Source organism: Cygnus olor, chromosome 1 (assembly GCF_009769625.2).
Source record: "Cygnus olor isolate bCygOlo1 chromosome 1, bCygOlo1.pri.v2, whole genome shotgun sequence".
NCBI lineage: Eukaryota > Metazoa > Chordata > Aves > Anseriformes > Anatidae > Cygnus > Cygnus olor.
The window spans coordinates 50,912,340-50,939,411 of NC_049169.1; the positions used below are offsets into that span (position 1 = coordinate 50,912,340).

The 27,072-nt window shown below is 34.5% G+C and overlaps 1 long non-coding RNA gene across 1 annotated transcript in view; it reads right to left on the reverse strand.

Moving 5' to 3' along the window:
* Nucleotides 1–7,325: 7,325 nt before the first annotated feature.
* Nucleotides 7,326–27,072, reverse strand: part of LOC121070682 — a 30,203-nt gene continuing 10,456 nt past the window's right edge. The window contains exons 2-4 of the long non-coding RNA XR_005820169.1: nucleotides 18,777–18,842; nucleotides 10,413–11,932; nucleotides 7,326–8,065 (exon numbers count right to left, since the gene is read on the reverse strand). This is a non-coding gene — a long non-coding RNA (uncharacterized LOC121070682). The remainder of the gene's footprint in view (nucleotides 8,066–10,412; nucleotides 11,933–18,776; nucleotides 18,843–27,072) is intronic.

A 27,072-nucleotide genomic window follows, 5' to 3' on the forward strand; every position in this document is an offset into this window, starting at 1 on the left:
CTAAGAGAAAGGAGGGGTGGGGGCATTCATTATTGCTTGGGTTCTGAAGCAACCTCCTCCTGCAGAGGAGGGGGAGTGAGAGAATGGTTTGATGAGCACCTGGTGGCCAGCCAAGGTTAACCCATCATATCTCTCTAGGTCCTTATCTCACAAGAGTCATCCTTCTTGTGGGAACTACCAAAAACTACAATACTCTGGGACAAGGAGTATTACACAAATACAAGTGTGTATTCCTGAAGGAAAAAGGCTGTCCTGCCTAGTGCTTATTCTTGTATGATGAATCATGGATTTTTGCCTCCAGCTGCTGGTATTTTTCATTTCTGGAGAATTATGCAGGCACTGGGTTCCAGATTTAGGCTGTAGCTATTTACGGAAGGAACAGTTTCATATTCTTCTTGGTACAAGTGGCCAACTTCACCCAATGGGAGAGAGCACACTCACTTCTGTAGGTCCTAGAAGACCTCTAGCACAGTGGAAGACCTGCATCCCTTCTCTTCCAACAAATATATATGCACTTAGACAGATATTCAACATAAACTACATAACAATGATTGTATAAGAAAATAAGGTCAGGGACACTTTATGCACTAAATGCTGTAGCTGCAGTGGAATAGAGCCTCACTTAGTTTTGCATTGTCTTCTTCCCAGTTTAAGTCATTTCTTACTCTAGTTTTGTTTTGTTTGGTTTTGTTTCCCCCCTAATATGGAGTAGCTCTGTCTTTAAATTTCAAATCCCATGAGGTGGAAGGAATTGGGCTTAGGTTTCTTGAGTTACTGTGAGCACCTTAACCTCTACAGGGTTGTAGACAATGGGAGAATAGTAAAATAGGAACAAAGGAAGAAATACAACTTAAATCTAAAATGTCCATCTAAGAATGGGCACAAGTTACTTAAGTTTCCAGATGCACAAAAGCACTCTGTGTTTATAAAAAAAGCACATTGCACAACAGAATTCAGAGTTGAAAATATGTCCCATTTCCTTTTGTCTAGCTCTAGAAACTTCATAGTATATTCTGTATCCCATGGCACCTTGTTCAATATGGGAGCTCTTTTGGATTCTGTTCAGAACTGTCTTAACTCCAGACATTTCATAGCTCATTTACCTGAATAAGATGCATTTTCAATAAAGTTCCAAGGACAAGATATTTGAAAATAGGATGTTGCATCACTACTACATTGATTCATTATTCCCTTTCTTAGATTTAGTTCCTGGAGCTTAAAGAAATCATTGTGTTAACATTTATTGCTCAGAGCTGCCATAATAACCATATTATGAAATCTGCTTGCAGAGGTTAAAAGAAGTCCTTCTTTATTTTTAACTCTTTCCTCTAGTCTTGAGCCAGCAATAAGGCACATTGGTCAGTCAAATTTCCCTGACTACCACCAATATCTGAAATAAAAGCAAGAATACCTATTTTAAGGTTCTGCAACATAATAATTGATCTTTCTCCTGCTGGAGCAGTTTGAGTCTCTTATTACTTCAAAAGTGACTATATTAATATTTAGGTTGCTATTGTTAGAACTCTAGAATATGTTAAGAATTTGCTAGATTGGCAGTATTAAAGAATCTAATGAGTCATACAAGTTAAAGTTTCTTAAAGGGAATTCAGGATGAGTATGAATCGAGCACTATTGCTATAGGTTTTCATTTCTTAGTATACACCAATGCTATCCTGAACTTTGCAAATACGATCTTCTAGGATTCAACTACAAAAGTAGATGATAAATTTACATCAATGACTGTAAAAGACAGTTTTTCTATGCTTGTTCTAATCTTTTGAGCTATATTTCAATAAAAGTGCTTGCATTAAGTAGTTCATATTTGCTAAAAAATCCACAATAGAGTTAGTCTAGGAAATGGGAAATGATTTTACCAAAAGCATCATCACAGAAAATATTTATGCAAAGTTCTAATGTGGTCCAATATTTATTAATATTAATAATAATAATAATAATAATAATAATAATAATAATAATAATAATAATAATAATAATTCTATTAGTTTATCTAAGAAATCTGTATACATTTTTAATCCTTACTGAAAATATGCAAATCTGAAAGCAATAATATCTAATAATTTTAGTATTAGGTATTAAAAGCAGAAAGTACTATGGCCAGCAAGGTAGAATTATTTTATTCTGCTCTTTGCAAAGTCATAAAAACAAACAAAACAAAACAAACAAAAAAAAAAAACAGAAGAAAGAATGAATAATTACTGTTTCAGCTATAGAATTGTGATGAAATAATACTACTGTAACACCTCAGCTGTGGGTGAGAATGGAAACCATCTGCTTAATTTTCATTCTCTTAGCAAACCCCCTTTTTCATTCTCTTACCAAACCCTTCTTTCTCAGCTATTCAGAAACAGGTCATTACTTTCTCTGACATCTAAGCCACCATCTGCTAAGAAATTTTATCTGTCTGTCTTTCTGCTTGTATATTTATCTTCCTTCCATGCAAATAACAATAAGCAACATTTCTCAGCATTATTTCATAAATCTGCTACTAGAATTTATGAATCTAAAATGTTAAAATACTGCCTTATATTATTTATTTTATATATCCAAATGTATCTATGGATATAACAAGAATTCTAGTGATATAACAGGTGATTAAAATGTGTTGTTAAAGCAGTATATTTCTACCAAATACTGTTTTTTCTCCTTCTTTGTGGTTCATTGTTCATCTTTCCTGTCTCAACAGATGAAGTTTTCTGTTGTCTGAAAATTGCAGAGTTTGGGGTAAATATAAGAGTTTTCTCATCTTTAATTTCAGGATTTTTTAACATATAGCTTCAATTTAATTGATCTTTTACTCCATTTGATTTCTGTATATATATACATATATTTTGCTTTAATATATTTGATAGAAATTCATTCCATTTTTTTTCCAAGTGAATCAGGGTTTATATCCATTCAATGAAAGGATGTGACTCAGTTTGGTCTGGCTAAGGAATATTATATCTATCTATCTATCTATCTATCTATCTATCTATCTATCATCTATCTACCCACCTACCTACCTACCTACCTATTTACCTATCTATCTCAGTTTCTGTATTTACAATTTTTAGAATGATAATAATTTCTCTCTGTGACCAGAACTTAATGTTGGTATCCATACTTTTGGGTAGCTGACAGTTACAAAAAATACTTGCCCTTCACATTCCAAATGCACTTAATGACAACTTACTATAAATTTTCTTTCTGAATGAAGATACTGAGGATTTACTCACTGCTCACATTTATAGGTGTTCTAATGAAGGACAGAACAATGGAAGCCGTCGAACTAATGATGTGTTATCACCTGGTAACATGAGAAACCTGTAACATTTTTAATAGAAGAGACTAGATTAATGCCGTTTCAACCACGAAGAGTTGGGAATCAATTTCAATGCTAATCAGTGGTTTAAAGAATAGATTAGTAATGCAGTAAATGCCATTAACCTTTCAAACACTGACACTACATGAAGCTTCCCACAGAGGTATGAAACACTGTGCAGCTGTGATCCAAGAAAATACAATACAAAAAATGTATCAAAGACATTCTCAGTCTATTTTATGGCAAAATAATGCTCTGAACAAGTCTTACTTAAAAAGTAAAAACAAAGCAAAACCTTTTCTTTTAACAACAAAAATATTATCTCTAACAAAAAGTTTATTTTTGAGTTTGAGTTTTCTGAAATACGATTTTTTTTTATTATTTTTTGCAAATTACATAATTTTACTGGCATTACGTTTGCTTTCCAAAATGTGATGGGATTTTTACACCTTCATAGCAAATTGGTGTATTAGAAAATGTGTGTGATCCTTTTAGAAATGCTGTGCCTACATGATCATTGAAAGATGTAACAGGTTATTATGAGTTTTCTCACCTGTGTCAATAGAGATGGTCCAATCAGTACAGAAAGGTACCATAAACACAGTGCTCCCCTTAATGATACCTGCAAGAGTGAAAAACACATTTTTCAACATGACATCAAGACAAAAAAATATATCCTCTCACATGAGACCCAAAGTCCACTGATACTGAGAAAAATAGGTTGCCTACTGTAACAGTCTCCAATACTGACTCTTCACACCACTGGAAAAGAGAGGGGTCTAAATAGTGATCACAACCAACTCAGAACTTTCTTACAGTCTTAAAATATTTCGTCTTATATGTGACTTGTTCAAGTATATAGAAAAGCAGGCAAATAGCAGTGTTATTTTTTAAATAACTCTCCTTGGCAGTATAATACATGTCAGAATTCACAGTGTTTTCTATTGTGCTCATTAAACATGGTTTAAAATATTAGATATTATTAAATAATTTTAATATTAAATATACTTAAATATTATATTGGTATTAGCATTTTCACCTATCATCTTATTTTTAATCCTCCAAATTATGTAAATTATTTTGCAACTTACATTCTATATGTAAGAAATAGTTCTGTGACCTTGTAGAAGAAAATAGAAACTTTAATTCTCCTCATATAAGCATATAGACCTTGAGAATAGAAACCTTTATTTCTCCTATGCTTTTTAATGTTCAGTCAGAATAGTGAGATGATGATGCATATTGCACAAGCTGTTTTAGTCCTGGTATTCCATCATTTTGAAAGCATTGTTGATACAATCAATGATGATAAATGATTCATCTCACTTAATTGGGCTGAGGAAAAAGTGAGATACTTCCAACAAAACTATTTTAAAAGGATTTAACGCTTAGATTTTTCTAGCCTTCTTCATTTTTACATATGTTAGCATTTCTTCCAATCTTTATCCCCATTAAGGCAGACATATTAATATGTCAAAGAGAAAAAAAAAATGTCCCTCAAGTGCAGATTGCATTAAGTGAAAGAATACAGAATTTAGGTAAATATGCACCACAGTTTTATCATCTGCAAATAGATACAAAATTTAGGTTGTCTGTCTTCCAGCTGTGATTTCAATTACATTAAAAAATCACTGCATATGTAATATTATATATATATATATATATATATATAACATAATTTACTAGGTACTTATTACTTCTTCACAGTTATTATTGATTTGAATTGGAGGTATTACACACTAAAAACATTATATTTTATACATATTCTTAAAAAACTCCAGACCATGAGAAAGACCCATGTGGGAGCACAGGAAAAGTGTGAGGAAGAGAGTGGCAGAAACAAAGTGTTATTAACTGATCAGAATACACACTCCCCCCGAGCTACTTGGGATGGGGGAGGAGGTAGAAAAGTTGGAAATGAAGTTGAGCCTGGGAAGCAGGGTGGGTAGGTGTTTTTACTTTTGTTTTCGATTCTATAATTATATAATTTTATAATAATTGTATAATATTCTATAATATTTTTTTTTTAAATTACTATAATTTGCAAATTAAATTATTTTTCTCCAAGTTGAGTCTGTTTTGCCCATGATCATATTGATCAAAATGAGCCATCTCCCTGTCCTTATGATGAGCTTTTTCATCAGATTTTCTCTTCCTGCCCATATGAGGAGAGGGAGAGAGAGAGTGGCTTGAGAGAGAGGTGGGCATCTGGCAACTAGCCAAGGTTAACCCACCACACACAGACAGGAAATCAGTGAATAATGAAACAGGGAGGACACCAGGATGCATAATAACATACAAATGACTGAAAAGAATAGTAGTAATTCAGAACAATAGGAGGCTGAACACCATGTGGAATTTAAGATTCATAAAAACAGAAATAATGTTAAATTTGGGTTTTCCAGCCATGCTTCCTACAAGAAAGTTTTTCTATTACCAACTCTCATAATATAAAAATATATTTTTTGAAGTGAGTGGTATCAACTAAGATGGAGAGTTCTCCATCAATCAAAAATATTCTGCACCTAACAGGCATTCTGTCAAATGACAGAACAATGCATTTCAAGGGAAGAGCTGATGTGCTTTTTTTTTTTTTTTTTTTTTGAAAACACGTTAGGTAGATAAACTACCAGAAGAATTTTTGAAGTGAGTAGCTACTGAAATAATGATGAAAAAATTAGCCAGAGGATGGACAAAAGGAATATTTATGTTCTTTGTATGTAGGAATTCTGACAAATTATGACATTGTTCCCACTCAGTATCATACATGACAGAATTATAGAACCATAGAATGGCCTGGGTACAATTGCCACAAAAATCTAGTTTCAAGGAGAAACATAAGATCAAAATAAGAATACTCCTTACATCATTAAAAAAGTCAGTGTACATCATTAATCATGTGTTTTCATTTCCATTTCCAAAGTTTGCACTTCTTGCAGGCATAGCCAACTTCAAATGATACTGTAGATATAATAACTTTAATATATCAAATGAATACAATATAGGTGTTCACAGTCACCGGAGAAAATATATTTCCCCTGGAATGGTCATCTTTTAATTGGCCTCATAAGTAAAGAATAAGATGTACTTTTTTACAGACAGAAAAACAATCCCATCAAAATTGGAGACATTAAACGGGAAGTGAAAATATGGAATATCCATGAACTTCAAAAAAGTTACATATGCCTATTTTGAAGTTATAATCGGATGCAATCACTGTTAAAAGTAAAAATAAAATGGTAGTAGCGTTAAAAAGTCAGTCATCTGAGATCATGTATCTTCAGCTTCTGTGAAAGAAATTGTGAAGACAATTTTTTCAAAAGCTTATTTGAAAGAAATTGTAAAGGACATAGAATTGCTAACTCTCTAACTGAGATTTTTGAAAATAAAATAAATAAAGTGAAAAGTATGGTGAATTGAAATAGATAAAATTTCCCTGAGTATATGATATTTCATTCCATTGAAACATATATATTCTTGGCAAAGAGTGTGATTGATTAATATTGCTTATTTACTAACTTTGGACAGAATTGTCTTTATTAATTATGTTGATAAAAGACATAGCCCAAGATGTTGGTTGAAATACCGAGTTCAAGGCAGAGTAATAAATAGTAAGAGTAATAACAATAATAGCAAGGAACAATACAAATAGTATTGTAAGGTAAATCTGTTTTCTTCAGATACGTTATGCCAGGTTATTAAAACAGTGTAAATAAGGAGGCAAGATCATCCAGAACAGGATGGAAAAATTCCTTTTTAAATATATGTAATTAACTTGGATACCATTTTCCCAGACATGCCCTTCATGATCTCCTCCATTATTTGTCCTGGTCTTTAAGGGCTGGATATTTGTTTGTTTGTTTGTTTGTTTATTTTATTTTTCCTTCTTCGTTCTTTTTGGTCCATTAAACTTGTTTTGGAGCCAGAATATAGAGGTGGGGAATCCTTATTATCTCATAGACAGAAAATGAAGTTAAAAAAAAATCTAAGCTGTGGCCAAAGCTTTGTCCCATGATTTTTCCCAAGGAAGTAAATACAGTTTTTAAAGTACAATCCTAAAACAATGCTATCTATGTCCTCACAACATGGAATAACTAATTATTTTGAAAACCAGCATTAGTTTGTATGTTGGCTTATAGTCAAGGTTTATTTATAATGCAAATAAATATGCAGTATATATGATAAGTATATACAGTATATAGGGTGAGAAAAATAACCTGTTCCAGTATTACATGAATGTGCTATCTGTAAATGCATGGATGTTAAAAGACGCACACAGTTGTTTTCTAAAGAAAAGAATACTTGGAGATAATGAAATGCTGAGGTAAACAAGTCACTCTCAAAATGAACTACCAGTGATGTTTTTCTTGTTCTAAGGTTCTTTATTTCTACCTATATTACTTAAATGCAAGCTGTCAGTAATTTTTGTCTTTAACTTCTTTTTTCCTTTGCCTATATTAGAGACAGACAGAATGTATTTGCATGAGAGATCTCTTGATCTCTGCTGAAAACCATTCTTCTCTAGATGTTAATATTGGTTTTGGTAACTATCTTATTATCTATTTTATTTATGTATTTCTTTATTATTTATTCCTAAATTAGGTTCAAGCTAGCATGTTTTCTCCAGTTAGTTATATTAATTTTTTTTTTTTTTATTGGGCTCCCTCAGAAATACATTGTAACTGGTTTCCAGTACTTCATATCAGAGGTTGTTGGTACTTCCATCTGTGAATTTCTCATCTCCTGAAAAACAAACAAACAAACAAAAACCTGTCACTTGTAATGCAGGTTAAAAGTTTACCGATACTATAACATTAGTTTTTTAAGTTGTTTTAAAGATCTCTCAGTAGGTTATTTGGCAACTTTAGGACAACTAAGTGATGACAATACATAGCAGAACATAACAGATGACAGATTTCACATTCTGTTAATTGTTTTCAATGAGGTTGATCCAGAACTATATCCATGCACTGAGTTTCAGTTCCTAATTGCTTGCAATTTGCCCCAAACACTTAGATTTTGAGCTTGCTCTTTCAAAGTTCCTTTTAGTTTGCATATGATTTCTATTAACTTTGTTGCTCAATCAGAATTGTTCTTCCTAACACATAAAACAGAAGCATAAGGTAAATATCATTCAGATCTTAATGAGATTTCTTCAAAGCAGGTAATAGAGGAAGGTTTTTCTTGCTTTTAGTGTGCTAAACTGGACTTTGAAGGGATTGTGTTCAATTCTGTTCACACCATAAACTTTGATTGCCTTTATCTGGGGTTGCGGGCTATTTAGATATCATAGAATCACAGAACAGCTTGGGTTGGAAGGGACTTCAAAGATCACCTAGTTCCAGCCCCCCTGCTATAGGCAGGGATGTCACCCACTAGATCAGTTTGCTCAGGGCCTCATCTAACCTGGCCTTGAACACCTCCAGGGATGGAACATCCAAAACATCTCTGGGCAACCTATTCCAGTGCCTCACCACCCTCTGAGTGAAGAATTTCCTCCTAACCTCTAATCTAAATCTCCCCTCATTTAGTTTAGATCTATTCCCCCTCATCCTGTCAATATCTGATTGAGCAAAAAGTTACTCTCCATCTTTTTTATAAGCCACCTTTAAGTATTGAAAAGCTGCAATAAGGATCACCCTTCAGCCTTCTGTTCTGTATGATGAACAGCCCCAGCTCTCTCAGCCTTTCTTCATAGGAGAGGTGCCCCTTGATCACCTTTGTGGCCCTCCTCTGGACCTGCTCTAACAGATCAACATCTTTCTTGTGCTGGGGACCCCAGACCTGGACGCAATACTCCAAGTGGGGCCTCACAAGGGCAGAGCAGAGGGGGACAATCACCTCCCTTGACATGCTGGCCCTTCCTCTCTTGATGTAGCCCAGGATGCAGTTGGCCTTCTGGGCTTCCAAGTGCACACTGCCAGCTCATGTCAATCGTTTCGTCCATCAGAACCCCCAAGTCTCTCTCTGCAGGAACTCAATGAGTTTTTCTCCCAGTCTGTGCTCATGTCTGGGATTGCCCTGACCCAGGGGCAATTTTTTAACAAATAAATAAATAAATAAAGTAATAGGAAAAAGGAAAACATATTAATTCTTGTAAGGTGTTGTGTTTTACCTCAGCATGTTTCAATGCACATCATGATTCAAAGTCTCTTTCTATTAATAAGCAGTTTTGCACTAATTTAGTGGATTTTGGATTATATGCTAGGAGATTGTTTTACCAGGAACAGCATCAGAGAAGCTCTGACTGAATTCTTTAAGTAAGAAAGAAGGAAACTGTGATGCTGGCAAAGACAGTTAGACTGTCTAAAATTCCGTTGATATAAAAATGTGAGCTGCAAGATATAGAGAAACTTTTCACATAGCAGTGGATGGAGCAATTGAAAGTGAAGGCATGCCAATTTGCACCATCTGAGGCTCTGGCCCTTTTAACTTAAAAGATGAGTACCACATGTTAAGATTTATGTTATGAGAAATATATAAATTCTAAACTTAATATTAACTTTTAATAGAATGTTCTATTAAACTAAGTAGAACACTAGAACATTTAATTTAATTATCACAGTATATTTGGTTTACGGGGCACGGTTTTGGTAACAGGGGGCTGCAGGTACTCTGCCTCTGTGAGCAGAGCCCAGCAGCTGCCCTATGTCAGATCAGAGCCAGATCCAGCTGGCTTCAAAACTGCCCTGCTGCTGGCCAGAGCCAAGCCACTGAGTCATGTTGTTTGAGTCTCTGTGAGAGAATATTTAAGAAAAGGAATAACTGCTGTGCAACAGCAGCTGGGAGAGTGAGAAACAGCCCCACAGACACAAAGGTCAGTGCAGAAGGAGGGCAGGAGGTGCTCCAGGTGCTGGAGCAGAAGTTCCCCTGCGGCCTGTGGAGAGGCCCCTGGTGGAGCAGGTGGATGTGGCCTGGAGGAGGCTGCGGCCCATGGAGAGCCCCCACAGGAACAGGCCCCAGGCCGGAGCTGCAGCCTGTGGAGAGGAGCCTACGCAGAAGCAGGGGGTCTGGGGGGAGCTGCCACCCGTGGGGGACCTGTGCTGGAGCAGTTTGCTCCTGGGGGATGGATGGACCCTGTGGTACGTACCCATATGGGAGCAGTTCTTGAAGAGCTGCTGCCTGTGGGAAGCCCACGCAGGATCAGTTTAGGAAGGACAACATCCCGTGAGAGGGACCCCACGTGGAGCAGGGGCAGAGAGTGACTGTGAAGGAATAGCAGAGACAAAGCATCAGGGACTGACCACAGACCCCATTCTCCATGCCCCTGCACCGCTCAGAGTTCAGCAGGCCAGCACAGTAAAACCACCAGCCCTGGTAATGATCTTATTGTTCTTCAAGTACACGTTTATCACTGTCCTTCCTGAACTTTACTGATATAAAGTTGGAAACATATTTTCAACTCAGAAATTCTGTATTTCATGTTCATAAATCCCAAGTGCAACTGTTACCCTTCCTTTACACATAAGACTGTGATAACCCATATGGAGAGAGTAAATAAGCTACCATAAGTTTAGATAATTACTCAAATGGGAAAGATTAATGAAAGAGTAAAAACATTCTGCTTCAGCTTCTCCTGACGTGCATTTTTTTTCTATGTTCAGTTTGTTCTTTAAAACAAAACAAATAAATAAAAAGTCAGTCTGTCAGTAACAATTTGAGCTTCTGAAAAAGGTTCAAAATAAATGTGTTTTTTTGTTTGTTTGTTTGTTTGTTTTATTGTTTCATTTTGTTTTGAATTGAACTTATTTTCAGTATTAAGACATTTTTATACTTACTGAAAAATGGTAAAGAATCTGTGCATTTTTGGAGTACTTATACTCCCTTAAGGTAAAGACCTTTTCAAAAGAACAGACCACTTTTTACTTTTCAGAGATACTTTTAAACAGTGCGTTAATTTTCTCATCAGTTGCCATCTCCATCAGAATCAACAGCTTCATGTCTGTGTAAGCAACTCTGGCACATTTCAAAGGGTTTTTACACTTACCTTATGCTTTCTGAAAACCATTGACTCTTTCTAGAAGACTGTAAAAATATTAAGAATAACTGAAAAGTCATACAAAAGAATATTCTGTTCGATTCCAAAATATCACTTACCTCCAGTCACCTTTTCTACTTCTGTACAGAGATCCGTTTCATCAGAGCTTATTTCAACAAGTGTTTTAGATCTTATTTGCATTCATAGCATTAGAAAAATAAATCATGTAAAGTTTTAGAAGAAAGGATTTCACTCCTGATACTTTGATCCCAATGAGTCTATGTGGTAGGCGTTCAGTGTAAGATCTTGGGAAACTAAACTCTTTCATTTTAGTAGTGCAACTTTTGTCAGATAATTCCTTGTTAGATTTTTTTTTTTTTTTTTCCCAAAAGTCAGCATAGGAAAAAGCAAATGTGAAGATAATACATCATGTACATTGATAATTATGAATGTATTCATTTACAGTGCAGAAAATTCAGACAATTCACAGCTTCCAGACATATATGTGGATGACCAAAACAGTGTTATGTCTCAGAAGAGATCTTACAAGTATCAATCAGCTGTAATCAATAGGTCTGGAAGGGCATGTCTGCTCTCTCCTTCTCCATGGATAGGGCTGGTGGCTTTCATGGCTGAGGTGAGAGAGGGATAGAAGGAGGGTTAATGTGGGGTGACTACTTGCAAATGACAACTCCTCCTTCTTCACACCATTTTAAACCAATGTTGCATACAGGGCTTTGTTCTATATTCAGAGTCAAAGGTTTTGTAGGCAAATATTAGGAAAACCGCTACTACATTTACTAACAGGACAAAAAGATTAAAGATCTATCCATAGTAGATGAACAAGTAATTTGTTTGTGGAAATTATGTCAGTGATCAGAAATTGTTTTGATAAGATACTACCTATTAGTTCTTCTTGTTTTGTTATACTGAACAACTCCAGAAATAACAAGATGTCACAATTTTATGGTGACAAAAAGTCAAGCATTTGTTAATGCACCACCCCCTTGGCCTGTGATTTATATCCTTGTACTCTATAGTTTATGGTTATTTCCAATTGTTTACAGAGCTTGTTTACATGTTAGGCATCTAGTTCTTGTAGGTTATTTAAATTATTAAATTCTGTTAAGTCAAATTATCAGCATTTGTAATATTATTATAATTCTAGAGTTATGCTGGCTTTCTTATGAAACAAAATCTTTTCTAATAGTTTAGCGTTCTCACCCAACTGTTTTCTGGTTTTCTTCCATTATTAACAGATAATGACATAACAGCCTCTGACTCAATGAAATATAACATATATTCAAAACAATCTTTTGATGCCAAGCAAAATTATTAGACCTAATTTTTTATGTTTGTATTTTTCTCAGAGTTAAACAAAGAAACAAACAAAAAATGTTCCCAAGCTTAGTACTGGTATACATGCACATTAGCAATACATTTGCTTTCAAAATATTTTGCCAGACCAGTCTCCATAAATAATTCTACCAAATCAAAAGTGTTTTATAAAATTATCACAAGAGCATTACATGGTCTCAGTTCACCGCACTTATATTTTTGCAAGATAAAAAAAAAAAAAAAAGGAGCCTTCTTTGAGAAAAGACAAAATCTGGATTCTTTTTGATAAACCTTTTTATTTTTTATTTTTTATTTTTATTTTTTTTTTATTTACACTTAATCATATTGTCATAAACCCTTTAGTATTGACTGTTTAAAAAAACATTAAGCAACCAAAAGTCAGGGACAGTTCTGCAATTGGCCCAAATAAGAACAGTAGGATTTTTCTTCCTTACTTCATCAGTAAGACAATGCTCTTTTTTACCAGATGCACCAGAAAGTCAAATTATGTGCAAAGAAAGCTTACTATTAAGGAAGCAGATTTAAAGGCAATTTATTTCACGTAGCTGGTGATTGTATCTGTTCAGGCCACAAAGCAGGCTGCAGTTTTGTGGATTTAGTAAACTGAGGATGGAGATTTCTCTTCTATTTTCATCTCAACATAATTTTGCACAGTTTCAAAACTTTAATTTCTAATTTGCTCTTACTTAATATTTTTAATTTATTTAATAGGTTCAAGACATGTCCATTCAATTGTTTCTGTATACCCCATCTGGTTCATGAGCACAGAATGTTTTCTAGTAATTGGGTGTTTAAATGGTTTTATAAAAAACATTTTCAACTCAGCAACTGCACTGTAATGAGATCTGGTACAATATGTACTAGGGTCAGAAGCCCATCTTTCAAAGTAAAGTGCTTGATTACTCACTAGTTTATGAAAGCACCCCTCTTCATACCATCTAGGTCACTTCACAGAGCTGGTAAACTACTGGCCCACATAATAGAACCTTTTATAGAACCATTTATTTATTTATTTATTTATTTCCCACATTATTTCATGAGAGCAATTTTTTTTCTTGCCTTTTATTTGCAGATGATAAGTCTGTTTAGAAATTTCTGCTAGGGATCTCACTGAGTTGCAATGAAGTGTTCACACTGGAATATTCCAGACATTCACATTCTAAATGGGGACAGTCACTTCTGATGATTCCTTTAAGAATATCCCTTTAGCTGATGTATTTACAGAATCAAACATAGTGTTATGCTACAGACTAGCTATCCTGCCATCTCTTCTATGTGATTATTTTGGCAGAGCAGTATTATATGATCTTTTATTAGATTCAAACCATTTTTCTCAATTTCTGAATGAGCATCATGACCATTGATTATACAAACATCTGAAAAAGCAAGCAAGTTGCTGGCTTATAATTGTTTATTCTGTTAACATATGTTGTATAAATATTTTCTTAACTCTTCCTATTGAAAAAAAAAAAAGTATTACTGTCTTGAAGTCTTTACAAAGTCACTGACATTTTTTATTTCTCTGATTTATCCAATGATAGGAATTGAGAGAAAAAAGATGGAGGCACAACAAAATGAAAGAAAGAATTTTGTGAGACAAATTATTCTCTCCCCAGTGCTCCGTGTATTTGGAATTCATATGGATAATGCATATTGAAGACTTTCAGTTACAAACAGTTTAGTTAACATTCCTTTTCCACAGACTAATTCCTGAATCCATCAGTCAGCAATACAATTTGCACTGTCATGAGCTTTAGAAATAATGGAAAATCTTCTGTGGTTTACTTTTAACTCATTTTTGACATACACCTACTATGGATTTACAATAATTTATCTTTAGTGCTGAATAAGCCTCTTTTTTTTTTTTTTTTTCTTTCACACGTAACCACACCACTATTGTGAGCCTTAATTACAATACTGTATCTTTTCCATTTAAATCAGAATTTACATTATAATTTTCATACTTAAACTAGTTAACACTAAATAGTCATTTCATCAGAAACAGTGTTCCACTGAAGCTGAAAAAAATATTTTTTGTTGGAATGAAGTTCTGATGGTTTTCCCTTCCTCCAGGAAGGATATGTTACTACAACTTATCAACTAAATCGTTGCCAAAACATATAATTCTGAAGTGCTAAGATCAACGTATTTTAGTATTATGTGCCAATTATTCTTAATAAATAAATAAATAATTTTCTTGAAAATACATTCTGAAAAGTTTAGCGCAATCTGACTGATATTTAGGAATTTTGCAGCAAGAAATTAAACAGTTTGTTTCTAATGTGAAAATTATTTTTATTTTATTTAGCTCAAATCATTATTCCATAACACTTTTGCTTTACAGTAGAGTCAACACGATGTGTTCTAATCAAATGGCTTTTTATTAAGAAATGAAAAGTTGTTCTATACTTAAGTACTTAACACCTATAATAATAATTTCTTGAATATTTGCCTTGTTACTTTACACAATATCAAGTGGGTGAATTCTAGCACTTACACATGTCTCTGATGACGCCATAGTGTGGAATTTCCTCATCTTAATTAACTACAGAAACAAAGTCTCCAGGAAACAGAAATCTATACAGCATTCCTGTCAGCTCTAAAACAGCTGTCCTTAGTGGAATAGAAACATACATATTTAATGTAGAAACATATAGCATTAGGTGACATTTTTGTGGCAGTTGTGATTTTATACTAATTGTCAGCACAATGGAATATGCAACATTTCAACTGGAATATACCCAGCTAAAAAGCTAATTTTATTTGATTCTTTCCACTCTTTTTTTTTTTTTCAAAATCCATGCTGTTTCCCAGATTAGCATTAGCAAACAAAGAAAAATAGTCCGGTACACAAGGATTTTATCAATACTAAAGATCAGATCAGTTCAGTTATTTTACCTTGCCACTTCTGCATGGCAGTTCTGTGCTACATACAAAAGCTATTATATCCACTGCATCAGCAGAGGGATAAGAGATATTGAGATCTAAGTACCTTGGCCTGCCTAACTAGCCTAGCCTAGCCCCTGTCTGCCAAATTGTGTGTATTTGGCAGCATCCACTTTAACTCTAAACAATTATAGGTATTTCTTAGCTGATTTGGCTGTATGGTGTATACTTTGAGCATTCACTGGAAGGTACCTGGGAAAGTAGACTACCAGAATTAGTGAGATTTAACCATAAAAAATATTCTTGCAATATTAAAGAAGATTCCATGTTCCAGACCATATTTCTAGCTGGCTCAACAAGCTTGAATTTACATTAACTCAAATTCTGTGCCAAATGATGTCAGCATGGATATAAGGAATGTTACATCTCATATGTGACTAAGCTTCTGGCATCTGTATGTGGATACTTCAAGGTAGCATGAAGAGGACCTATATGTTCAGTGGTCTGCCACACACATCCAACTGACACAGACTCACCATGACACTGATTGCACATCCTAAGTATTTTTATTGCTCAAAACCATTCAGAACATGCAAACTTCCCACCCAGGACTTTTTCTCTTCTGTTTTAACATAAAATGATCCAACGGAAGCTCTCATCTATATTAAGGTTTAGGCTAGGTCATTTTCCATTAAATAGCACTCCTCCACAGATGACATATTAGAGATGACCAATTTACAATATTTGGAACTGTGAGCTTTATATAACTAAAAAGCCTGAAATGTTACTTTACAATATGAAATACTTGCAAGTACTGTTAGAGGAAAACACCTCTGTTCACAGTGCTCTGAAATCATAACTGTTAAAGTATCTCATCAATAAATAACTGTCTTTCAAAATCACTTGACTTAGAACTCAGTACTATATTTTAGGTCTCAGAAAGTCTAACTCTGCAGAATGAAGAATGTTAATAACAGCAATCAAGATATGGAAACTGAGCCAATAAAAAATATTTCAATAATTCTAAAGTTTTTTGTTTGTTTGTTTGTTTGTTTTCCTATGAAATATGGTTTCTAAATAGAAAGCAACTATGTGGTCTCATACAAATGGCTTTATTCATATTTCTGTGGTCTATATAATATACCATGTTTCTATCACTGCTGCAAAGGATAAATCATTCTACAGTACTATATCATCTACTACTTTCTGTTTGTCTTCAGCTTGGGCTGTCTATCCTGTTCTCTGTTCAATTCATTAATCTATAGATTTGTTTCTGGCATAGAACTGAGACAAAGTTGCATTCTACTAAGGCTCGGTAAATCTAAAGGAGATAATATATCCTGGAACTTCCAGATGCCCTACTGTGCATCTTTACCAATGGGTGGTTGCCTCTTCTATTTCAAATTGATATGAAGTACATAGAGGAACAGATCTTGGTGATCATAAATACATATGCAGTGAAGAAGGTGGAAAGTTTCCTTTATTTTCCTTTGTCTCCTGTGCTAACCATCAACACAAATATTACATAGAAACAAATTTCTGTGAAAAAAAATAAAAAACAGTGTGTCTATATTTATACTTCAATTTTAGACTTTCTGGTCACTCACATTTTTAAAAGTAGGACAGAGCTAGAAACATATACAACTCTAAGTGCTAAAAATGAGTCAATGGTGGTTTACATGACAATAGTGTGATTTCAAGATTTCTCACTCAAAGCTAGATGTGATAGCAGTAAAAACTAGCAATTCATAGAAATGAAAAATCAATTTTAAATGTGCAAAGTTTTCACACACATACATACCGGATCCAACTTTATCTTGGATCATCATATTGCCCATATTGAAGGCTGGCATTGTAGTCTTTAACATGCAAATCTGTTTTTTGCAGCATATCCACAGTACATAGTTTGCTAATTTTACTTCCAGTGTAAAAACACTGATACTTTTTGCTAAAGAACAAGTTCTTCATATTAAAAATTCTAAGTAAGTTCTTCCTTGATTTTCTTAATTTTCTTTTTAAAATATAAATGACTATCTCAACTATAACGTGTGTTTGACAGAAATAATTTGAAAGTAATTATACAGAGCCAAGCATTTAGACTCATGGGTAATTTGAATGCAGCTTCTTTCACCCTTTATAATTATGTACTTCTGGTGTTGTGATATTGAATTAACATTATCCTTTAAAAAATGCAGAGAAGGATGTAACTGTTCAAAATTCAGTTCATATTGTAAGACTTCAAGTTGTCATTGTACAGAAGAGGAACATGGAACAAAGAAAGCCCTTCTGTGAAGTCCACTTGCATTTCCAATAGGGGTTTATAGTTCTCAAAACAGGTATACGATTGTTTTCTTCTGTCATAAAAACAACCACACTGGTTCAAGATAGAACTGTATAGACTGTGTGTATACAGGCATACCCAATAACTATGACCTTAAAATAAATAATCTTATTTTGCCTTATTTGATTCTCTTTCTGGTCTTTCATTAGTGGAGTGAATGAGCTAACACATAAATGGATTTTAAACCTAGCTGCATTATTAAAAATGCAGAAATGTTTTAAGATCATTAGAATTGTTCTGGATTTGTATTAGTTAAATGAGAACATGTTCTCATATGTTAAAAATGAGCTTACAGCAATATCCCTTCTTTGTTTGAACTCTACTGATAGATAAAGGTCCAGTTTCCTATCTAATCTTCTTAACCAAGACAACATAGCTTCTTTTGGTACTATTCATTTTGTAGTGATCATCTATTGGTGTAATTGGAAAGTTACAAATACTGACATTTCAAGAAGTATTTGACTTTTTTGACCTTCAGTTCCAGATCAGATCAGAGGTTAATATAGCATCATGAGATCTCCTGATGTAGCTAATGTTACCAGGCTATATTTCAGTTTTCGTTCCATTTTGAAGAGGTTGTGACTTTTTCCAGGCATTAGGATGAAAGTGGATATGGTCAAAGACAAGTATTTTATATGATTTAGATGGCCAGTGAAGAAAAAAAAAAAGTGGTCAACAGTTAAGCACGTGGAGATGAACAGAGTGCTTTCATCAGTGATGAAACTTTACATTTCAGCAGAAGCAACAAAGCAAAAGCATCATACCAGAATTCGGAAAATTTGCAAAATCATCTTCCACTACTGGACAAAAAACACAAGCACAGATTCATGCTATTGAAAATACTCATAATGTATTGATAGTTCAGTTCCAATCATTAAAGATAAACTTACAGTTTTGGAAGAAGTGTTCAGTCAATTGTTCCCACTGGCCACTGGCTTTAAAACCAGACTTGTTACCTGGGAAAAAAAAAAGAAAAAAAAAAAGAAAAAAAAAAGAAAAAAAAATTATTTAAGTAAATTATAAACATTTGACTTCAGGTCACAATAAAACTATAGACAGATGAAAACCATATCCTCTTGTTACTTTATCTGCTGCTCCCTATGTCTGCAGTGGATGAATGTAACCTTCCTTTGGCAAGATGCTTTTGTTGATAGTTCAACTTCTTGCTGTGGCAAATGCCAAGTTTTTGTTGTTATCCAATCCAGTAAAAAGGAATTTAAAATAAATCTTTATCTCTGTGGTTTTTTTGGTTGTTGTCTAATTTGAAGATGGTACAGTATGTTCATATCATCTTTGTGATAATCTTTTCTGTTTTCCCTTCAGAAAATTTTCTACATGCTGGTGAACTTGTAAAATTCAAATGTGTGTTGGCAGCAGCTTCAGTCTTTCAGAATGTAAATAACGATTCTCTCACCTTGGAAAATTTGTCCTATACTTACCATTTAACATTCTTTTCCTAAACAGTTGTGCATTCTTAGTCCATACTTTTGTGTATTACTTGTCCTTTCTGCAGTACCTATGAAGACCTCGAATAAATGTTCTTAAGCAATAATGTATTTTGTAGCAAATAATTTCTGAGAAGACTATAATTTAAATTATACAACACAATGTTTAGAGAAACTGCTAGAACTCATGTTTAGTAACAGTACTTTCTAATATTGAGTTGGACTGTTGGAAGTTCACAGAAAAAAGCTACTCTTTTCAGAGAATGTCAGAATGGAAAGAACACAGAAGGATTAGTATAATGTTTGAAGAATATATTGTAAGCTCTTCAAAAAGTGTCATCTTCATTGCAAGGTGTTTATTATATTCATCCACTTTGGTAATAGAATGAAGCAATTCAGTAAATAGAAAACACATGGTAGATTTTACTCTGAAGGTAGAAATTATTGGCATGTTGATTCAGACATTAGCATGTAGTGGACACAGTTGAAATTGCTGTCCATCACAAATTACTGTTTATGTTACTATGTCACACTATACCGTCTATGTTATTGAACAAGTGCACTACGGTTGTTTCTGTCACGGGTAGCAGAAGGCATTTAAGGTCATAGTTGCCAGCTCTCTGCAGTAAAAACAGAATGGCTCAGGAATGTAAATGCATGAAACAAATAGGTCAGAGGCATGTAATATATCTCAATTTGTTTTTCTCTGGAATGCCCTAGCAATGCATGTATTAATCTCCTGCAATATAAATGAATATCCTAATCATTACTGTTTCTGAACCTGGCAGTTGTTCATGGTAAAGTAAAACTTTGAATAATTACATTAGGTTTTCTTATACTGTTGTTTATTCAAGGACTTGAAAACCTTCCACCATTTTTAAATTTGGAATTAATTACCCATAAGGCATACAAAAAATGGAAGCAGTTTTAATAATGGTGCCTATCACTGAATAGTAACCTGAAATGAAATAATTTTCTTTATCAGTGAAGATATACAGAACAGATCGTCAAACTCCTATTCTAATTTTTGGCAAATAAGGAATACTATTCTGTCCCAGGAGTTTGCTTTGGTATCATATTAAAACTGTTATCACTGCTATTTTAAGTGACTAATTAACAGTTTAGAGTTCCACCTTTACTTTCCTTTTGATTTTTTTTTTTTTCTATTTGGAATGTTCTCACGACAGGAAGTGAAGCAAGCATTAAATGTAATCCCTAGAAGTGAAGTATACAATACTGAATGATTTCTCTTATCTAATGGTTCCAACTAGAAAAGGTAATAGATAAAATCCTATTTCAGTTCACCTCCGTAGGCCCTAGGGTTCACCAAATATCAATATACTTCACAGTCATTTTATCTTTTATATTATTTAAGACAGTAGAAGGGTTTTATTGGGTGATTTCTTCTGAAAATGAGTGATGGGCAAACAAAAAATTCCTAATACCTTTGTTTGTCAATCTTTATTTGGTTTCTGATCTTTACAAAAATGTTATGACATTAAACAGGATGTTCTAAAGAAATTATAAAGAGGTGCTCATTTATTGTACAGTTCTGTTGCGGTTTAACCCAGCAGGCAGCTATGCACCACACAGCTGTTTGCTCACTCCTCCCTCTCCCCCACAGTTGGATGGGGGAAGAGAATAATAATTAAACAGACAAACAAACAAACAAACAACAACAACAACAAATTTGGGTTGAGATAAAGACAATTTATTAAGACAGAATAGGAAGGGAAAATAGTAATGACAAAAAAATATACAAAGTGATGCACAACACCACTTTGAAGAATATAATCTAAGCTCTTCTAAAAGTGTCATCTTGATTGCAAGGTGTGGTGAGCAGAGTGGTCTGCTCACCACCTGCAGACCGATACCCAGCCGGACCCTGAGCAGCAGCCACCCTTTCCCAGCCAGTTTTATTGTTTAGCATGACACCATATGGACATCTTTTTGACCAATTTGGGCCAGCTGTCCTGTCTGTACCCCCTCCCAGCTCCTGGTGCATCCCCAGCCTCCTCACTGGCAAGACATAATGAGAAGGTATGTCCTTGGCTCTGTGTAAGCACTTCTCTGCAACAACTAAAACATCAATGTGTTATCAATATCATTTTCATCCTAAATCCAAAACACAGCAACATACCAGCTACTAGGAAGAAAATTAACCCTGTCACAGCTGAAACCAGGACAACTTCTCAAATCAAACTACTTTGAGGGATGAATGGGCCCAAACTCTATTCTTCTCTGGTGGATCAGCCTTGGCAAACACCAAAAATCCCATCCAGCTGCTCATTCTCTCCCTCTCCTCAGCTGGGCAAAAGGAGAAAATAAGCTGAGAAAGCTCCCAGGTTGACATAAAGGCTGGGAGACTGCTTAACAATTACACTACAAGCAAAACAGACCTAGAGAAAAATGTTTTAATTTAGTGTCAGTTAAAATAGATTCAGATAGTGAGTGACAAACAAAGGCAAATATTAAGACAACACCTTTTTTCCCCCCTCCCCCAGACTCAACTTCACTGCTGTACTCCAAGCTCCCCTACTTGTCCTCTCTAAGTGGTGCAATGGGGAGGGGTACAGTTATAGTCAGTACATAATGGCTTATCTCTGTAGCTCCTTCCATCTTATTTTTCTCCTACTCCAGTATGTACTCTCCCCAGGGATCACAGTTCTTTCAGTAAATGTCCACCTGCTCGAGTGTAAGTTCTTCACGGGCTCCTGCTCTGGTACCTGCAGTACCCCTCCTCTTCCTTTTCCTCCTCCTCTGGCCTTGATGTTCCCTCTGCTGTTTCTCACTCTTTTTGTTTCTTCCTCCTCTCTGTCTGGTATTTCGTTTGTTTGTTTATTTGTTTGTTTCTCCCCTTTCTTAAATACACTTTCCCTAAGGTGCCCCAGAGTGGCGGCTGCTGGGCTCAGCCATGCCTGGCAGTGGGGTGGTTGGAGCCAGCTGGAACTGGCTCTGTCTGGCTGGGGCAGCCCTGGACTTTCATCACTACAGCCACCCCTGCAGCCTCTAGGACGGCACCCTTATCTTCATAAACATTAATTAAATGGTGTAGAGAGTACAGCACAGCCTTTAGTGTCTCAGGCATCACCGCAACAAAAGTTTATAACTATATGACTATAATATTAACATTGTTTCATTTCCACAGTATTTTCTTTCTACTGATGCAAAGGACAAATAAATATAGGCCTCGTGTTTCCTTCCCCTCCCCCTCCCACCCCCCTTTTTTAAAATTCTTTCAATAATAATAAATAAACAACAACAACAAGATGAAGACAACGAAGACAAAGACGAAGAAGAAGAAGAAGAAGAAGAAGAAGAAGAAGAAGAAGAAGATGAAGAAGAAGAAGAAGACGACAAAGAAGACGAAGACGAAGAAGAAGACGAAAAAGAAGATTAGTTTTGAGGTTATCTTGCTGGCAACAGTGAAATGACTGTACTGGTAAAAGCACAAAACACCAAACCAATAAAATCACCATTTAAAATAGTTACAGTGACAGTCTTTGCATATTTCTTCAACCCTTGTATTGAAAACTAGTATATATGAAACACATTGAAAATGCTGTTTCTGCCTTTCTGAAACTTGTGACGAGTGATCATGCCTAACAGTCACCTTAAAATTAAAGTTTTATTCTAGCTTCCTGTGTACAAGAGCGTTAAAGTTATTTCCAATAAATGTTCAAATAATAACTCTCAGCTAAGTTGGCAGGTTATTCCCTACATGAAACATTCCGTTACCCCTCAGCAAGAGCCATACATCCTACTTACAGAGTAGAGACATCATTATGTTGTATCACCAAATTTAATATAAAACACCACCATCAACAACAAAAACAATCATCTTTGTCTCAGATGCTTTGGTGTGTTTTCCCTTCACTTGACAGGTAAATCATAACAAACAGACTGCAGTGTTCCTTCTTTCTCCAGCACTTTACCACATTTGGGGAATTATGGATTGTTTCCGTCACAAGGAAAAGTCAAGTATGGTGTTTCTTTTATGCAATCAGATGGTACAAAATCTTATTTCTATAAACACAACAGGAAGCATAGAAAAAACAGTGGGATTTTCTTAGTGCCAAAGTCTTTTTTTTCTGAGAGCACTTAGTCCACCTGTTATTTCAGAGCTTGTCATTGCTTGAGCTAGCTGGTAGTGCTTGTGGTTTTTCACACAATCACAGAATCATCTAGGTTGGAAGAGACCTCCAAGATCACCTAGTCCAACCTCTGACCTAACACTAACAAGACCTCCACTAAACCGTATCACTAAGCTCTACATCTAAACGTCTTTTAAAGACCTCCAGGGATGGCGACTCAACCACTTCCCTGGGCAGCCCATTCCACTGCCTAACAACACTTTCGGTAGAGAAGTTCTTCCTAATATCCAACTTTAACCTCCCTTGGCACAACTTTAGCCCATTCCCCGTCATCCTATCACCAGGCACATGGGAGAATAGACCAATCCCCACCACACTACAGCTTCCTTTAAGGTACTTATAGAGAGCAATAAGGTCGCCCCTGAGCCTTCTCTTCTCCAGGATGAACAATCCCAGCTCTCTCAGCTGCTCCTCGTAATGCTTGTTCTCAAGACCCCTCATCAGCTTTGTTGCCCTTCTCTGGACTTGCTTGAGCACCTCAATGTCCTTCTTGTAGCGAGGGGCCCAAAGCTGAACACAGTACTCGAAGTGCAGCCTCACCAGAGCCGAGTACAGGGGGACACTTTTATTTCACTGCTTCTCTTCTTTTAGTCTTTATAGGTGTTTTATCTTCCTATTTGTATGGAACTTCAAATTTTCACAAATCAGCATCCGGTGAAATTCCTTTTATCTACATTTGTCTACCATATACGCATTTTGTTTAGGAAAGGTGAATGGACAATTGTCTCAGGTTAAGGGCATTATTTATTTCAGTTATTTGATCCCACAAAAGTTGAAAAAGAACTTATATTCTCTTTTGCAATAATAATAATAATAATAATAATAATAATAATAATAATAATAATAATGCAGTGTAAAGGTATGCATTTGAAAGCAGATTGAAAATCTAGATTATTTTTTTTTCTCCTGTAGTCTGTAATGACATTCTTCCTTAATGAAATCTGTGGACTTTCATCTGACAGATGAACATTTATGAAACATTTATGAATATGACAGCATGGATCTACTGTATAAGAAATTACAACTTCATAAAAATTCAATTGTAATTGCATTTACTTTCAAATTATAATCATATTAATGTCACCTAGTTTTGCATTATTGACAGTTATGTTTCTTTTTAATAGAAGCAGCTCCAGACTACTAATTGTTCAGTAAGCTTTAGAATATAACTACAAACCCCTTTATTAAGTTGATGTGTAAATTAATTTTCAGGATTAATTTGTGACTTTTTGCCACAAGACATGCAATATGACCTTATACTTTGCCAATAATGACCTTGCAGGTTGCAAGTGAAAGGATGCTAATGCAATGATTGTGTTGGCAAAAGAACAATACACAGTAAAATGAAAGCACATTTCAGATTTCAATATTTTTTTTTTAAGAAAAGTACTGTTAAAAAAAGTGTTTTTTTTTTTTTTTTTTTTTTTTTTTTTTTTTTTTTAATATATATATACACTAAGATATGAGCAGAACCTTTAAAAAATATTAAGGTTTTTTCAGTATCTGCCCTACTGAAGAGAAATGAGGGGTGTTGGCTAAGATCCAAGGTACAGAACTCATGCTGCAGAGGAGAAAGGAGCAAGGTAAATAATGAAAAAAGTAATGTAAAAGATACCTATTATATAAAAGAAACATCTGATATACTGTACCAGACTAGATAAAAGACATGTTTTCCCTTTGCTTTTAAGCTTTATTTTTGTTTCTCTTAGAAAGATACTTCAAATGAAAACATATTTAGGCTTTTGGCAGAGGCTAGGTTTATCAGCATCAGTTCATCAACTGATGAATCAGAAGCAATTTAGCCAAAAAAGCACAGCTAGATTTTGTAGATCTTACCAATGAAGGCATCTAAACATCACTCAGGATGAAAACCTGAACTCACTAAGGAAGAATTTTGCCTTTAATGCAGTGAGAGCAAGGACAGTTCTTTCAAAAGTTGAGGAAATTAACTACTACCACTGAGCTTTTTTGAAAATTCTGTAATTCTTCTATATAATGAACAATGAACCTCACACTCAAAATGCAGGGAAAATGAGCAAATCAAAATATCATAGAATCTTATAAGAATGATAGACAGAAGCAAAATAATAAAAGTAATAAAAACTTGAGGCACACTAAGGCACATACTCTAAAGATTTTTTTTCTTTCAGTGTTAGTCACTGTTTTCACCTTATTCCCATGAGATTTTATTTTAAGCTTCCATCAAGTAATACAAAACCAGCAGAAAGGCTTGAGGGCTTTCATAAACACTATTCATAAAAGTTAAGGAAAAAAGATTTAGTTTACAACACGCAAAGAATATCTGGTTACTTGTACAGTCCATTTAGGAGAGTTTTCTTCTTGTTTGTTTACTTAGGGGAAATATTAAAAGAAGAAAGTTTTAAATCACTTAAACTACTAGTTCTGTGGATGTTTGTTCTGTTACATTTTATATTTGTGTTTATTACTTCCTTTAATCGGCAGCTTCCTTGAAATTGCTGAGGGAAGAAGTTAGTGAAGTACTTGCTTGTCAACAATTCGTGCATATGCCTGTCTTCAGGCTTTCTGGTAGTTTTGACATGGCTGACCGTACAGTTCTCCTTAACTCATTTTCTAGGGTTACTGATTTTTTTTCTTTATCAATTGTTTACTCTCTGTTAATTGTCTTCAGGCATTTCTATACTTCTTCTTGTTTGTTCAATGTTAGTGTTTACCAGGAGTATCTTTGAACTAAAATTTACTCACATTTTCCTTAAGTGTTAAAAATTATTTTGGGGAAAATCATTATGTCTAACATTATGTCAATTACTTGTAAACAAAGTGTATGACAAAAATGTTCTTCCAACATTCATTTCAAAATGATTTTTTTTCCATTTTATGTAGTACTTAGATTAATTTTGTGTTTTCTTGAACTAAGTATATAATGGCATATTATGTAAATATAGTAATAAAAGTATGTATTACTTTTTAGAGGCTGTTTAAAAAGTCAGAAGGTGATAGGTATTTCCTACTTATATTTCTTATTTTTCTATGCATAAGGTGATATTTGCTTACAAGAAAACAGACTAATAATTTCAAGTAAATGTGCCAAACAGTTTAATAATTTTGGTGAAAATTTTTCAAAACCATTACTTACCTCTTCTCCTATGCTTCCTATAGTAACATTTAAACTCATTTAAAATGAATATATTCTTTTTTCTCTATGCAGCATTTTATTTATGTTCTTGCTAACATAGTAGTGTGCATACCTTGTGTAAAATAGAATATATCTAGACTTTTGTTGGTGCCATATTTTCAAAAAGTTATTACCGTGCTGCTATATATGCACTTTTTTTTGTTGTTGTTGTTGTTCTTTCCAACTGTAAACTCCAATTCTTAAATAAAACTTTAGTGCCAGAAGGTAAAAGACAGACATTATTATCTGGTTTCTGGACTAGAAACTGAAAGACATTTGCGAGTCAGAGTGGAATGGTATGTGTTTTTTTACGTGTGACACCTAATATGGATTACCTAAGACTGTCAACAGTTTATAGGCAATTTTTAAACTGTTTTCTAGTTATAACAGTCATTTCACAAATGATAGCATATTCAGTTGTTTTTGTTTGTTT